At 37.1% G+C, this 15308-nt stretch overlaps 1 long non-coding RNA gene across 2 annotated transcripts in view; it reads left to right on the top strand.

Annotated features, from left to right (window-relative positions):
- LOC129516409 (uncharacterized) overlaps positions 1 to 15308 on the top strand; it is an 80267-nt gene that overhangs the window by 14471 nt on the left and 50488 nt on the right. Inside the window, exons 1-2 of one of the 2 annotated variants that reach the window (XR_008665760.1) lie at positions 3736 to 3911; positions 7157 to 7357. This is a non-coding gene — a long non-coding RNA (uncharacterized LOC129516409). Of the gene's footprint in view, positions 1 to 3735; positions 3912 to 7156; positions 7358 to 15308 lie in introns of those variants that run through there. The other variant, XR_008665759.1, reaches the window with a different exon arrangement.

The raw sequence follows: 15308 nt of genomic DNA, 5'->3' as shown, positions 1-15308 counted from the left end.
TTAACTTAAAATGATATTTAGTGGATCATTAGTAGACAGAAGGGAAGGGCTGGCTATCTGTTACAAATTTGTGATGTTGGAGAGGATAAAAAAAGTTCTGGCGACAGGTGATGGTGATGGCTGCACAACAATGTGAATGCAGTTAATGCCACAGAACTGGATATTTAGAAATGGTTAAATGTAGGGTGCCTGGGTGGTTGGGTTGATTGGGTGTTGGAACTCTGGTTTCAGCTTAGGTCTTGATCTCATGGGTTGTGGGATGGGGCTGTGTGGGGCTCTGTGCTCAGTGGGGAATATGCTTGGGGATTCTCTTCCTCTGCCCCTCCCTCCATTGCATATGTGCACACTTTCTCTCTCTCTCTCAAATAAATGAATAAATCCTTTAAAAATATGTTTAAATGGTACATTTTCTGTATGTGTATTTTATCACAATAGAAATAATATGAGTTTCATGAGGAAAACTTGAAAAATATAGAAAATTATGATGAGAATAAAAATTCTAATATAAAGCTGCGAAAACAACGTTGATATTGAAATCACCTCTAACTATAATGAAGAACTGTGGAAAGTTGCTCTTCTGGCTGTCATATGCCAGTAATATAATGCTTAAACATATTTGCAATTCTTCATTTGGAAGAGTTATGAATCATTCAATAAAATTAACCTAATAACTTTAGGTAACCTTTTAATTTCTGAAAATTTGAGAATGCATGTTTGTATCAGTATGAGCTTAAATTTGTATTATATGAGTATTCTATTTTTGGTGCTTTGTCCCTCTCCATTAGCTCAAATAATTAAGAATTGGTACTCAAATTGAAATGAAATTCCACCCCATTTGGAATTTCAAAGGGCTTTGCAAGAACATTACAATTTCCATTCCACAAGTCAGAGGCAGGAATAAATAATTGTTCAGGAGGGTAAGAGCATTTAGAGTCAGGAATCAACTTAGCATTTTTAATGTTAAGAAAAGTCCTGATCTGGGGTACCTGGCTGGTTTAGTAGGTACAGCATGCAACTCTTGATCTCAGGGTTATAAGTTTGAGACCCATGTTGGATATAAAGATTACTTAAAAATAAAATCTAAAAAAAAGGAAAAGTCCTGGTCTATGTTCTGTTAACATTTTTGTTATTACATAAATTCATTTAGTGTTTGCAGGGCTTATAGCATCAGGCCAATCTTTTTTTTTTAATATAGATTATCTATTTATTTGAAATAGAAAGCAAAAGAGCAGGGGGATTGGCAGAGGCACAAGCTGACTCCCCACTGAGTAAGAGGCAGTCCAACCCCAGAACCCTGAGATCCTGACCTAGCTGAAGTCAGATGTTTAACTAACTGAACCACTCAGGTGCCTCAACATAAGGCCAGTCTTTATGCACCAAAGTTACGTAATGGAAAATCAAAGTAGTGATCTTAAGGAGATATCAGAATAACTGCATGGATTGGAACTCTCTACTGGGATATTTTCTACAGAATTTTCCCAATGGTCATCTGCAACAGGAGGGTTAAGGATGACCAGAGGATGTGATTATCTGTCTTAGCTGCTTTGGGGTTCGCATCATTTAGGAAGTGAATCAAAGCTGAGGGTTGTCAACTCTGGAGGAAGAAGATTCTTCAGAATGATGGATTGTAAATTTGGGTGAAAATTAATACTGGGAAGAATATATATACCAGATGGCAGAGGAACCAACTCAATTGAAGTAATTTGGGAGGTTAGACATACAGATAGAGCAGTGGTTCTCAGTGGGGAGGGGGTTGGAGTACTTCTTTCCCCTCCCCAGGATGGGCCACGTCTGGAGATGTTTTTGGTTGTCACAAGTTGGGAGAAGGGTGCTACTGGCACCTGATGAGCAAAAACCAGGGACACTATTAAACATCTTATTAACATACAGGATAGCCTTCCACAACAAAGAGTTATTTGGCCCTGCATGGGGATAATCCTGAATGTATAGGTAGGCAAAGGTATATAGCCCTGGTAAGGCATTTGGTTTAAATGTGGACCAAGGTATTGACTGTTACAGAGTTCCAAGAGGAGAGGGATATGTGACTTGTCAGATTTTGCATGGGTTAAAGTGAAGGAGGGGGATGGCTGGTGGGTAGAAAGACTCTTGCTAAGGTATTTTTGTGATCTTGGTGGGTGTTGCATGGGGGGCAAGCCGGGAGAAGCCAAGACCTGGAAAATAATTGAACAGAAAGTCTTGCCAGGCAATGTATCAAGTCTGGAGAAGGGCAAGCCAGTACCATAGCTTCAGGCAGCAAAGTGAAGTTTAAATGGCCCTAGAAAAGAAGTGGATAAATATGGTGGGCCTGGGTAGGTGAATGTGGACAAGAGTCTGGGAAGACATGACTGGTAAAAAGTAACAGAAGCCAGCAAGTAAAACAAGGGTTCTCAAACCTGCTTGTACATTACAGTTAGGGCATTAAAAAAATTACCGATACCAAGGCCCCACCTCAGACCAATTCAATCAGTGTTTGGGGGAAGAGAGTTTGAGATGTCAATTATATTTATAGATGTTTCCCAAATGTTTCTTATGTGCAACTGTCTTCATAGGTCCATAAAGTCAAGGAGGAATAAATAGGGCAATTAGAACAAAACTGAAATAAGCTGCTGTCTGAGATTAGGGGCTAGTTGTCCTCTGCCCTGGAGTTTTGCTACCTGTCCTTTTCAGGGATGTGTGCAGGTTGCTGGTGGCTGGCGTAGATGCCAGGAGCTTGAGGCTGGGTTTTACTTACAGGGGAAGGCAAAGCTGGGCAGGCAGGGGCTCACTTCTTACTAGTGGCCAATGACTGAGCTTTGCCTTTAAACTTCCAGAAAGGCCTCAAATTACCTTCTGATGAAGAGGAATCACTTAGGAATAAAAATAATATTAAGTTTTATGGGCAATTAAAATTTAGTTCATATTTTATATGTATAGGAAAGAGAAGGATGCCATTCTGTCAAACTGTATATCTTGGGGAAAGTGCACAATTTTCTCCACAGGTAGCTGCTAAAAGCAGCTTGTTATCTCAATGCCCAAGGAAGGATGATGAACAGGCCAGAAGGGTGACTCCTTTTCAGAGGGTCATCTCCTATCTGCCCTTTCCAGTGTGGAAACATTCCTGAGAAAACATTCCTTTTTAGCAGAAAGGGAATATGCGTGAAAGCATTCTTTGTCTGCAGATTCCTGGGACATTTTCAAAGGGATTGAGTAAGTGACTGGTGAGAATCTACTCCGTTTTCATTTGTCTCTGGCAGGGCCTGGTAGCAATTTAATATTCTTTATTATTATTTTCCATGCAACTTCCTTCCTAGCTTATGATTCCTGTCAGGACTGTGTATTATTACACATTAGTCATTTTTCTTGGGTTGGTCTATAATGCTTCAAAGGAGGGCTGGCGTGTTTCAGTAATTTTGCTCACAATTTGATTTGCATTTTCTAGAATCCCAATTTAGTTTCATCAGCACATTTCCACATACAACAGCTGGGCCCCTGGATGGGATCATTTACATATATTATATTAGCAGCCGAAAGGTAGGCACCAGCGACCAAAGCTGGCCTGACACTTTCTCAGCACCTCCACTGACATTTTTGGAAGTAAACTCTGCCTCCCTATTGTAACTATGTCAGTGACAATATTCTGTGGAAGACTTACAAAAAACTGTTGATCTCCAGGCAACTTTTAAGCTATAGCTTTGATGGAAGGCATTGAAGGATAACCAGAGAATATGTTCTGTCCTACTTCAGGGTCTGGAAAGAATTTCAACTCCTCCTACTACATATATCTTTATTATTAGATAAATGGCAGAGGAATCAGCTTCTCAATTGGTTGATGATTGCCTGAAGGAAGATAATCTATTAATCCATAAACATCACTGTGACTAAGACCCCTGAATGACTCTCCAAACAGCTGCCATCACACACCTGGGATTTGAGTAAGTGTTGTGCAAGGCTCAGAAAGCTCATGTTTCTTATCACCATTTTCTTTACTTACAATTAAATTCTTGAACTATGGTCTTGGTCTGTACAGTAAACTAAAAATGCCTCCCCACCTTCCCTCAGAGATATCTGCATACTGATTATGGAAATCTGTACTTGTGAAAAAGATTTATTTGCAGATGGTGATTGAGTGAAGCATTTTGAGATGAGATTATCTTGGATCATGTCAGAGGTCCCTGAATGCCATTACGACCGTCATTAAAAGAGAGGCAGAGAGGATTTGAACACAGAGAGAAGAGGAGTAAACCATGCCACCACAGAGGCAAAAGTTGGAGAGATGGCCACAAGTCAGATGTGGCCACAAGTTGGAGAGATGTGGCACAAGGAATGGTGCAGCCACCAGAAGCTAGAAGAGACAAGGACAGGATTTTCTTCTATACCTTCTGGAGGGAATGTGGTTTTGCCAACACCTTAATTTCAGCCCAGTGAAACTAATTTTGGACATCTGGCTGTTGGACTGTGAGAGAATAAATTTCTGTTTTTTTAAGCTACCATGATTGTGGTAATTTGTTATGAAACTGTTTTAGGAAACTAATATAGTCTGAAGAGTCTATCCCATGGATCTTGGACAGGTTGCTTATTTATTCTAGTATATCAAAGCCAGTGATTTTCTTTTCTGGAAATAAATTATTAATTTATTTGATATTTTTCATTTGGTATCTCATTTATCACCCATTTGTTCTACTGAATCCTTTCTGTTTAGGCAGATGATCTGCTGAAGAGATCTCCAGATATGGGACAAAACATTTGTGAACAAGTAACCTAGAAGACTCAGTGTTCCAGGAAAGAGAGTTAACATTCTCTGCTATATATTGAACATTTATCATTTCACTGTTTTACATTCCACTCCAGTTTCTATGAGATAGACAGATCCACTGTATTTTATCAGTATAGAATAGTTTTGTATAAGATACCATACAATTGGAATTACGCTCAACGATTTTCAGACTTCACCTTTACTTCCTCTGCTGTTATTTGACCATGATTCACTGCACCGGCTTAGGAGTTATAGGACACTATAGTATAGGTGTCACTGAGGGTAATGTGGGTCCTTGGGGGACCTATTTCTATACAAGTTGTGATACCCAGTGAAATGTTTCAAGAAAAGTTAATGGATTTTTGGTTTTAGTTAAAGGTCCTAGAAATGGATGAAACAAACTGCTAGAGATTTAAAAAAAAATGCTCTTCATAAAAGCACTTCATGAATTTTTCTATTAAAAACCTGAGAAACATAATTCTTTTTATAATCATTGACCCCCTCATATGACAATAAATGCTTCCTGAAGGGGATAGAATATAATCAAGTTGGAAAACTAAATGGCTTCTTTTAGCAAAGAATTTCAATACATGCTATATGCGCTGTGTTTGTGGAAAAGTATCAAGAAGCAAGTATTTTTTTTGAAAACATAATTTTACAACAAAATTATAAAGTAAATTTTTAGTTAAATGTAAATGATTCTGTTTTCCCAAGTGCCTTACCGATGGAAACAGGAGAACTCTTCAAAATAGGTTTGAGTCATTTGTACAGGAAATCTATATTTAAAGCTTAATTTTGTTTGTGGGTGTAAAAGAGCAAATTTTGCCACCCCAAGATATGCCTCTTTGGCATATTGACTGTTCTAAGCTGGTTATTTTTAAGAAACTGCAGAGGCAAGAGAAACTGAAAACTGGGTAGCAGTTAATTGGTAGTAAGATACATTTACATTCGTAAGAGAAATCTCCAATCCTAAGAGTTTCTTCCTCAGTATCAGGAAGAAGAGGACACTCTTAAGTCATTAGAAATTTATCAACAGACAAGTTGTGGGCTTAACTATGCATAACAACCTTACCTGGCTTTACTGTGCTTTTCCTCATAAGCTTCCATAACTTCAGCCGTTTCAGTGAGTTACTCAGTTTTCCTTGGTCTCTGTCATGTATATAGGAGGTATATGTGTTATTAGACTTTGATTTTTTTTCTGTTTTTCTGTCTTCTGTCAATTTGATTCTTAGACCAGCTAGAAGAATGTTGAAAGGTAAAGTTATAAATTCTTTTCTCCTCTACATGGGCAAGTACTTACTTGTTTACAGTTTTCATAATGCTCTCTGTCCCTTCCACAATTCATTCCAGGAACTGCGGTAGATACTGATTGGGGTAAATAAGACCATGTCTTTATTATCAAATGTTTTATTATAGGCTTTATGAATTTTCAGAGATACAAAGCAATTGTGATGAGCAAGGTGGGCCTGAGATCAGATTGAGTGGGGACAAGCTTTACTGTTTTCTGTTTACTTCAGAATTAATCCCCAATATTTCTAACAAAGCCCAAGAATAAGTTAAATTTCACAATGTTGGGAGATGGGTTATACATATATAATTCTTATTTGTAAAATAAACCTTTGATAATGAAAATGCTGAAGAACAATTATAGGCTTTGCTCTGAAGGGTCAGTCTGAGAATTAACCAGAGAGATGGCATATGAATTATGGATTCTCTTGTCTAGTGAAATGTCTTTTATCACAATTCCCTGAGAAAATTTATATTGTGCATATTGAAGAGAATGAGAACTAATTTAATTATCCAGTCTGTTGTTTGTTTGTTTTCTGTCTAAAAGAAAATACCCCCGTTTTCTTGTATAATGAATTCAGTACAATTACCATATGCCCAGTCAAAAATTGTGTCAGAATACCATACTACAGATATGTACTTTATATGATCAGTATTTATAAACAGATGAAAATACAATTTTGTTCATGGACACTAGATTAAAACAAAAAGAATATTTTGCTATTTAAAATGTTCTAATCTATATAGAGAGTGTGTTCTCTTTACCTGAGGCAATACATACTGGCTTACCTATCTTAATATACTGAAAATATAAGAAGGTGTATAGTGAAATAATTTCATGTAAAGTTGAAGTTTGCTAAGCTAAAGTAATTAAATAGTTGATTGGGTTGTGGAAGGAGATTAAAAAAAGAGAAATAGAAAAGTAGTTTCTTCGAATTTGAGGTAAACGGCTATTATGTTCAGGGAAGTAATGTGGGTGCGAGGTCTGTGTGTGGAGGAGAGGGAAAGGAGATTTGGTTGTGGGGAAGGTGAGAATTCACAGGGTTTTAAAAATCAGACTTTAAGTGTTTCCTTGCAACTGTCCAGAGGTCCTGCCTTTGCTACAGGCTGAGTCTTGCTGTTCATTTCTGATTTCAGTTTTGAATTCTTGACATTGGCACCTCCCAGTACCCATACTTTGTCAGAAGTCAAGACTATCTAAGAACCAGGCTGCTGAAGCTGAGATTCTCATCTGATTGTCAGCCACAGAAGGTGTGATAGAGTGAAATATCCAGGATTTCCAGACAAGAGACCTAGTTCTGAATCCTGGCAACTAACACTTATTAAATCTGTACCTTGGTAAGTCATTTATTTTCTTTGTGCTTCAGTTTTCTCACTATAAAATGGGAGGACTTCACAGTTTTGTTTTGACATTTCATAAAATAGCATATGTAAAAGCAGCTAAAAGTGATTTGTAAGTAGTAGGAGCTCAATTTCTTCCTCCACCTTCCCCACCTCCTCCTCCTCTCCTCCTTCTTCTTTTCCTTCTCTTACTCCTCCTCCTCTTCCTCTTCCTCCATTATAAAGAACACCCTGTTCATCCAGTCATCAGAGCACCTCCTCTTGGAGGGTAGATTCCCCAGAGATACTACACTAATATTTTATTATTATTTTAATATTTTATTATTTTGAAATAATAACAAATGAGCAAAAGAATTGTAAAACTTTTGTATGTGCACATGCCTGCATATATTTATCTTTGGGCGGGCACATCTTCTATCTTTTCCTTTCCTCTTTTTTTCCATATTTTTTCTCAGACTGGACTAACCTGGGCTGAGGTTAAAAGACTAGTTTAAGTTTGGATGTTGGCATAAGTCTGAAAACGTGGGCCCCAGAAGTATCAAATTTTGTTTTGGTAGCAACTTTTTGGTACATCTTCATGCATGATCCCCCACTCTTGCTTCTTACCCTTTCCCTTTGTATTTCTAGGGATGACCACCATATTATGCTGCTTGTGGTAGCTGACAAGGCCAAAGATCTCAAAATCCATTTGTCAAGAACTAGGACATGAATTAGATTTTTCCTTAAAAGAGATTTCTCAAGAGGATAGATGGGGATGGGGAAAGGCCTTCTTCAGTTGTTCTCTTCATCCTAAATGCAATCTCTTCCAGGATTTGCAGGTGGAACAAAGGATTTGCAAATATAAGTGACAGATGTGATTTATTTGAGTGGGATAGAATTAAAAAAAAAAAAGAATCAATTGCCAGTTTTTCAAACTCAGTAGATTTCCCACCCAAATCTCGATTTAGGTTGCTCTGAAAATGATCTGGCAACATTCCAACAAAGTAAGTATTGATAGATAATAAATAGCTGCCTTTAGAAAGGCAAGTGATCCCCAGTCTGAACATTCCCTCCTGCCTTGTGTAATTGCCCAGATTGGCTGTTTGGCTCTTGTAGGCATTTGGATTTGCTGCATCCACCCTACATTTAGCATTGCATATCCATTACCACCTCTCCTGGCCACATCTTCCCTCTTCCTGCCCTGGCATCCACCCACACATATATGTTTTTCCAGCAGAGCTCATGAGCTCAGTAAAAACAAGAACTGATCTTCAGAGAAAGAATAGGGTTTACCATGGCAAACCAATGATATTCAAAACTACAAGCCATAATTCCAGAAATACAGTTCTGTTTTTTGTTTCTTTTGAGAAGTGAATATCTTATTTTGGAAGCCAAAACTATAATTAGAATACTACAGTGATAGTAGTTTTATGAAATCAGTTAAAAGGCAGTGGATATGTTAAAGAAAGATTGGATTAAAGGATTGAAAAAGATAAATCAGGCAAATTCTCACCAAAAGAAAGCTTATGCACTTATAATAATTTATAAAAAAAAATAGACTTCAAGGCCAAAAAAACATTAGTAGAGTTAAAGATAAGATGTTTAATTCTCCTGAATGTTGTAACAAATTCGGATGCTCCAAATAACACAGGTTCAAAATATATAAAGCAAAATCTACAGAACTGTGAAGGGAAATAAACAATTCTACAGTGATAGTGGGAGACTTTAACACATCTTTCTCAGTAAGTAATGGAGCTAGTTAACAAGAAAATCAACAAAAATGGGGCACCCGGCTGGCTTAGTCAGTTGAGCATGTGACTCATGATTTTGGAGTCCTGAGTTCAAGCCCCACATGGGATATAGAGCTTATTTAAAAAAAAAAAAAAAAAGGAAATCAATAATGAGAGAAAATTTTGAGCAATATATTAACAGATTTGATCTAATGGTCACATATAGAACATGTAAGAACTACAGATGCATTTCTTTTTAAGAAAGGATGGGTTATTTATAAAAATGAATATATCCTATATCATAATGGAAGTCAAAACAAATTTAAGATAGTAAAATGATAGAGTATGTTTTACCACAAATGCAACTCAGTTAGAAATCACTAACAAAAAGATATCTAGAAAGAAAATATCAGTATATGTGAAAACTAAATAAGAAAGTTCTAAGTAACCCATGGGTCAAAGAAGAAATCATAATATAAATTAGAAGGTTTTTAGAATTACACCTAAATAAAGATACTACCTATAAAAACTTAGTGGGAGCAACCAAAGCTGAAAAAAGGGTAATTTTTAGTTTATATTTTAGAGAATTTAAGCTTATACATTTGAAGATATAGATGAATTCCTAGAAAAATATAACTCCCCAAAACTGACTCAAGAAGAAATAAAAAGCCCTGGTACAAAGAAGATTTCAGAGTCCTGAGTTCAAATTTATCTTCAGGTAAATTTATCAGAAGTTTTACAAACATGGCTATTTCTTCTGTGTAGACTTAGAGAATAGGAAGAGTAATGTCTAGAATAAAATGCTCCTTAGAAGGAATATGAAAAAGATAATCCCATAGAAAAAGAGGCAAAAGATTTGCACATTTTCATAAAAGAGAACTTTCTTTTGTATTTTTATATTTTTAAAATAGCTTTATTGAGGTATAGTTTATGTACCAAGACAAACAACAACAACAACAACAAAAAAATCCCTGAACATATTTAAAGTATACAATTTAATAAGTTAGGAGATTCGCAGACACCTGTGAAACCATCACTACAATCAAAGTAATAAAATATCTACTACCTCCAAAAGCTTCCTCCTTCTGCTTAGCCCTCCCTTTATTTGTGTGTTTGTGTGTAAGAACACTCAGCATGAGACTTATCCTCTTCACAAATTTTTAAATGTATAACATTAATTTGTTAACTATAGTCACTGTTGTTCCATAAATGCCATAAAAAGACTCATAAAAAGATCCTTAATCTTCTCCCCTCCCGACCTTCCCCTCTGTCTTGTCCATCAGTGGTCTTATTCAACAGTGTATTCCCAGAGCATTAGAAAACAGAACAGGATCTGGCTCATAGTAGACTTTCAGTAAATATTTATGTGAACTATAAATAAATATGCACAGTTGAAATCATCCAAGTGGAAGAGAAAGCACAAAGAAAAAGTGAAAGGAATAATAAAGAGGCTAAAGGTGAAAGTCTCCAGAACACTGGCATGCAAGGTACCGTAGAATTCAGGAGAGGGCCTGAAGAGTAGATGGGATGTAGAAGCAAGGCCAGAAAGGGGAGCATAGCAGTGTGATCAGGGCTATCTTTGGCTGCAAGGAACTGAACACCTAAGAGTGGCTTGAATAATAGGCTTTTATAATCTCACATAATAGTCTGGGGGTAGGTAGTTCCAAGGTTAATTAGTACCGTATTTCCTCCATGTCAAAACTCTATATTAGCTTCTGCTAATTCTCCTGGCTTTCCTCTATGGTCACAAAAAAGACCTTCCACAATATCAGATATTAAAAATTATGTCTAAAGATATGAATTGTGCACAGTAGGAGCTTATCCTTAAGTCTCATGGGCCAGAACCAACTCCTAAACCAACTCCTAAACAGCAAAGGGGAAGGAGATTTCCTTGATTGGCTTAAGCCAGTCATTTCCTGGGGCTGGGGAAGAGGCCTGCTGCTCTTGGGCATCCTGCTGTTCTATACCTGAACACAGCTGGCACCTGGGCGTAGGGAAGACAGGCAACAGTGTATCTGCTGCAGGGTTCAAAGAAAGAGGTGCTCAAGGAAGGAGTCAGTTGATTCAATGGCAGCTGAGAGGTCATTCATATAAGGCAAGGATGGAAGATGATTGCTGGATTTGACAATAAAGAGAAGGTTGATGGCAGTGATAACAGTAATTTCTGTGGGGCAGAGGAGGAAGTTGGGGGGTGGGGGCTACCAGGTTATGGTGAGTTAAAGAGTAAATGGGAAACAGAGGGTGAAGGTAGGAAGGGAAGGCAGTGTGTTTGAGGGTCTGATCTGTGAGGGAGATGAGAGATCCTGAGGCTGGCCTGGTCCTCTGTCCTGTCCCTGATCCATTATACTCCCCAGCCAGGGCCAAATCAGCTGGGACATTCTCTGCTGGTGTATTTCAGAACTTTTTGAATAATTCCCAGAACTGATAATATTAGTTTACTACTTGTTCCTCTGACCATTCTAGTTACTTTTCTTTGACTCTTTTTAGTTCCCGCATTTCTTTCATGAAATATGGTAATCAGAACTCTACATAGGCTTTTGTTGAATTTAAAAATGGCTTTTCTCATTATAAAAATGTTTTATCACAAAAAACACATAAAACAGAATGATACAGAAGGAAAGTAAAAAAAATATATATATATATATACATATATGTGTGTATATATACATATATAATCCTAACCCAAGAGATACTCAGAGATATTACTGTTTTTCTTTTAGCTTTCCATCTATCATCTATCTATCTATCTATCTATCTATCTATCTATCTATCTATCTATTTTAGGATTGAAGACTTATTATTTGGGAGAGAGAGAGAGCAAGCAGTGGAAGGGCCAGAGGGAGAGAGAGAGAAGTAGACTCCCTGCTGAGTGCAGAGCTGGATGCAGGGCTCCATTTCAGGACCCTGAAATCATGACCCCAGCCAAAATCAAGAGTCATCTGCCCAATCAACCGAGCCACCCTGGAGCTCCCATCTACATATATATTTATTTTACACAGTGAAATAGTGTATTTTTGGTCTTATGATCTGCTTTTTTTATATATATTATATTGTGAGTTTCTCATTAAATGTCCTTGATGAATACACATTTTTGGCTAAAACATACGTATGGGGCACCTGGATGGCTCAGTTGGTTAAGCATCTGCCTTAGGCTCAGGTCATGATCCCAGGTCCTGGGATGGAGCCCCACATCAGGCTCCCTGCTCAGAGCCTGCTTCTCCCTCTGGCTGCCACTCTGCCTACTTGTGCTCTCTCTGTCAAATAAATGAATAAATAAAGTCTCTTAAAAAAATACTCTCATATAAATAGATCATTTAACATTGTTGAACATCTACATCATTTCCAATTCTTTTGCTATATTTGTGTCTGCCTACAACATAGTATCTTGCTATAGGTTTGTAGCAGTGGAATGAGTGGATCCGAGAGTATAAGATTATTTTAAGGTTTTTGGCAAGGCAGCCTTGGGTTAAATGTAAGTGCTCTGTGTCATGCTTATGTTCCAATTCAGATCCTACCATTTTCTAGCTGTGTAATTTGGGGTAAGTAGTTGATCCAAGCCTCAGTTTCCTAATGTGTATAATGTAGGTCATACTCTTTATCTCTTAGGGTTCATAATAAGTTAAATAAAATAATTTGCCCAGAGCTTTTAGTGCAATGTCTAACAACAAGTATGAGCTATTTCTGGAAATGATGCATCAACTTATGACTATAAGTAGAGTTTATTTTATTTTTAATTTACTATCTACAAAGTTTGGCGTATAGGTTTTAAAAAATTCTACAATAATACATATGGCTGATGTGTTCAAAGACATGTATCTTAATAAGTTTGGGGTCAGTAAATCAACAGCCTTTAGGTGTTTTCCCCTCAGGCCAAATAATTCAGATTTAGAGGTAATGTTGTACTGGCACAGAATGTTTTCTAGAAAATATTAATTTTGCCTTTTACTAGGTGTCTCTGGTTAGTGCATTCTCTTGGAATCTCTTACATTTGATTAAATCATTAGAACGGGTGTGAGTAGTTCTTAAACTATTTCTCAAAGGGCTTTCCCCACCTCTAAGCTATAGTTTCTATTATATATTAGGTCATAGGACTAAACAAAGCTATAAATTGGCTTTAAATAAAAATAATGCTTAGATCTGTGAAAAACCACTGATCCCAGATGTAACCTTTAGGTCTTCTGGAATCTCTTAGAACAGAAAGAAGGCAGTCTTTTAAATTTGCTGAATACCAAAGGATTTTTGATAGCTGGTAAACTGATCTATAGCTCTGATAGTGTCTGACTTTTACTCTCTGCCCTGAGGCTCAGTTCCAGAGCTTGGAAGTTTTCTGGCCCATGGATTTGTTTTACTGTGGCAGTCATGGAACCTGGGGTCCTAACCTTGCATAATAATGTCCTTGGGATTTGAGAATAACCTTTAGGGGAATAGAGCCAAGTTAGTACTGGAAAGAGCCCCTACTGAAATTTCTAGTTGCCAGATATGATCTTTGGTAGTGTTTTTTTTTTATATATAAGCTTATTTTCAATATATTTTTAAAATATAAGTTTATTTTCCTTTTATTATAAAATATAAAATTTAAGTAATTAAGATAATTATTGTGTGATCAGTTTTTCAGAACTTTTATTTCTGTATCTCAGCAAGAGGTTTTGCTGTGCTCTGCTGAAGCTAGCTCATATTGGCTCATCAGAGCTAATTGTTAAATTTTCACAAATCAGTTGAAGTCATGTTGGTAGCTTGAAGTCATCCATGGTGGCAGTATTATGCCAGAGACATAAGCAAACACTACAAATCAGGGTTCCTCGTCCCAAAAGCCAGTTGGTAAATATTTACCAATAGATTGAAACTTTTTAGATATTTTTAAAGGCACTAAAAATTTTTAACCTATCAAAGTTCAATATAATGTATTTGAGGTAGGATAAAAAGGTGAGTTATCAGGTAGTGTACATTCTACTAGTGGTTGTTTGTGAATTGCTGTCATTTACTCAAAAATAGTCATTTAGAACATGACAGACAAATTGAATGTGGGAGGAAAGGGAACTATAAATAGGAGACACATATTATAGTAAATGTGGAAAAATAGGCAACAAAGGTAAGAAAATAGAAAGCCAAGGGGAAAAAAATCTTGAAGAGTGAAGGACAGGAAGAAGACTGTACTAAGCAAAACTGACACTAAAATTGAATTTGAAATGTACAGAGAGGTTAAAAAAAAGGCATCAGAATGAAATAGTTTTGAAAATGGTCAACAATACGAACTTGGTGAAGTAATATCTTCCATCCAAGGTGACATTTGCTGAGAAGAAAAGTGGCTCTAAAACCAGCAGACTGAAAACAACACATCTTGCCCTTGGCATTTTGGAACACATTTAGAGAATAGCATATAGCATTGTGGGTAGGTAGCCATATATTTATTGTCCAAATTAAGACTTTAGTGGGTGAGAGGGGGCTCTGTTAATAATTACGCCTGAACAGCAACATAAACCGGAGCCGTGGAGGCAAACCAGGATATGCGTACACATGGATTCTAGGTTATGTTTTGGCCACCCCGCTTCCAATCCAACAGCTTAAAAGAGCTTGACTGATACATTTTACGATGAAAAATATTAAAATACCTATTTCTAGAGTCAATAATTATATGTAATTAAGTTTTTGCCCATTATGAGAAGGTTAAAAGAGTAAAACGAGGTGATTCATCACACTGTTGAATAAACAACAATAACTGTGTGAAGACTGCAAGGCATCACAGAGCAGTCCTCTTATCTTGCTTCAGCTTGGCGTGGCCCTATGTGAACTGTCAATGCTGGAAATTGTAGGCTCAGAAGCTCTCCAACTTCTGGTTAATGATCAAGTCCTCTACTTTATACTGTTTCCTGTACTATTTCTGACCTTTTTTCTTTGTCTTGCTTAAGCAGTTAAATTTCTTCCAGCACCTAGAAATTCCAACACTGGGTAGGAATCCCTAGTACGGGGTGAGAATAGGGCTGCCTTCAAGAAAAGAGCTTGTAAACTCACGACTGAATTCCAGGGTTTTCCTCCTTCAGACTTGCCATTCCTCAACTTAGCTGTATGTTTTAGTCAGCTTTTGGAAGTCTTTCTCAAAGATTCATATGAGATTTCTCTGGGGAAACACTAAATTTCTGATTTGTATTGCTGCTATAAATGCCTTGCTGAATTAGGCACCTCATTTATGCCCCAATATTTGGGCACACTTTTCTTTCCTTTTGTGTGTGTGTGTGTGTTTT

The sequence above is a fragment of the Nyctereutes procyonoides genome, unplaced genomic scaffold (assembly GCF_905146905.1).
Source record: "Nyctereutes procyonoides isolate TBG_1078 unplaced genomic scaffold, NYPRO_anot_genome, whole genome shotgun sequence".
Taxonomy (NCBI): domain Eukaryota; kingdom Metazoa; phylum Chordata; class Mammalia; order Carnivora; family Canidae; genus Nyctereutes; species Nyctereutes procyonoides.
The sequence above is the reverse complement of the archived record's forward strand: the minus strand, read 5'-3'. Positions and strand labels throughout refer to the sequence as shown.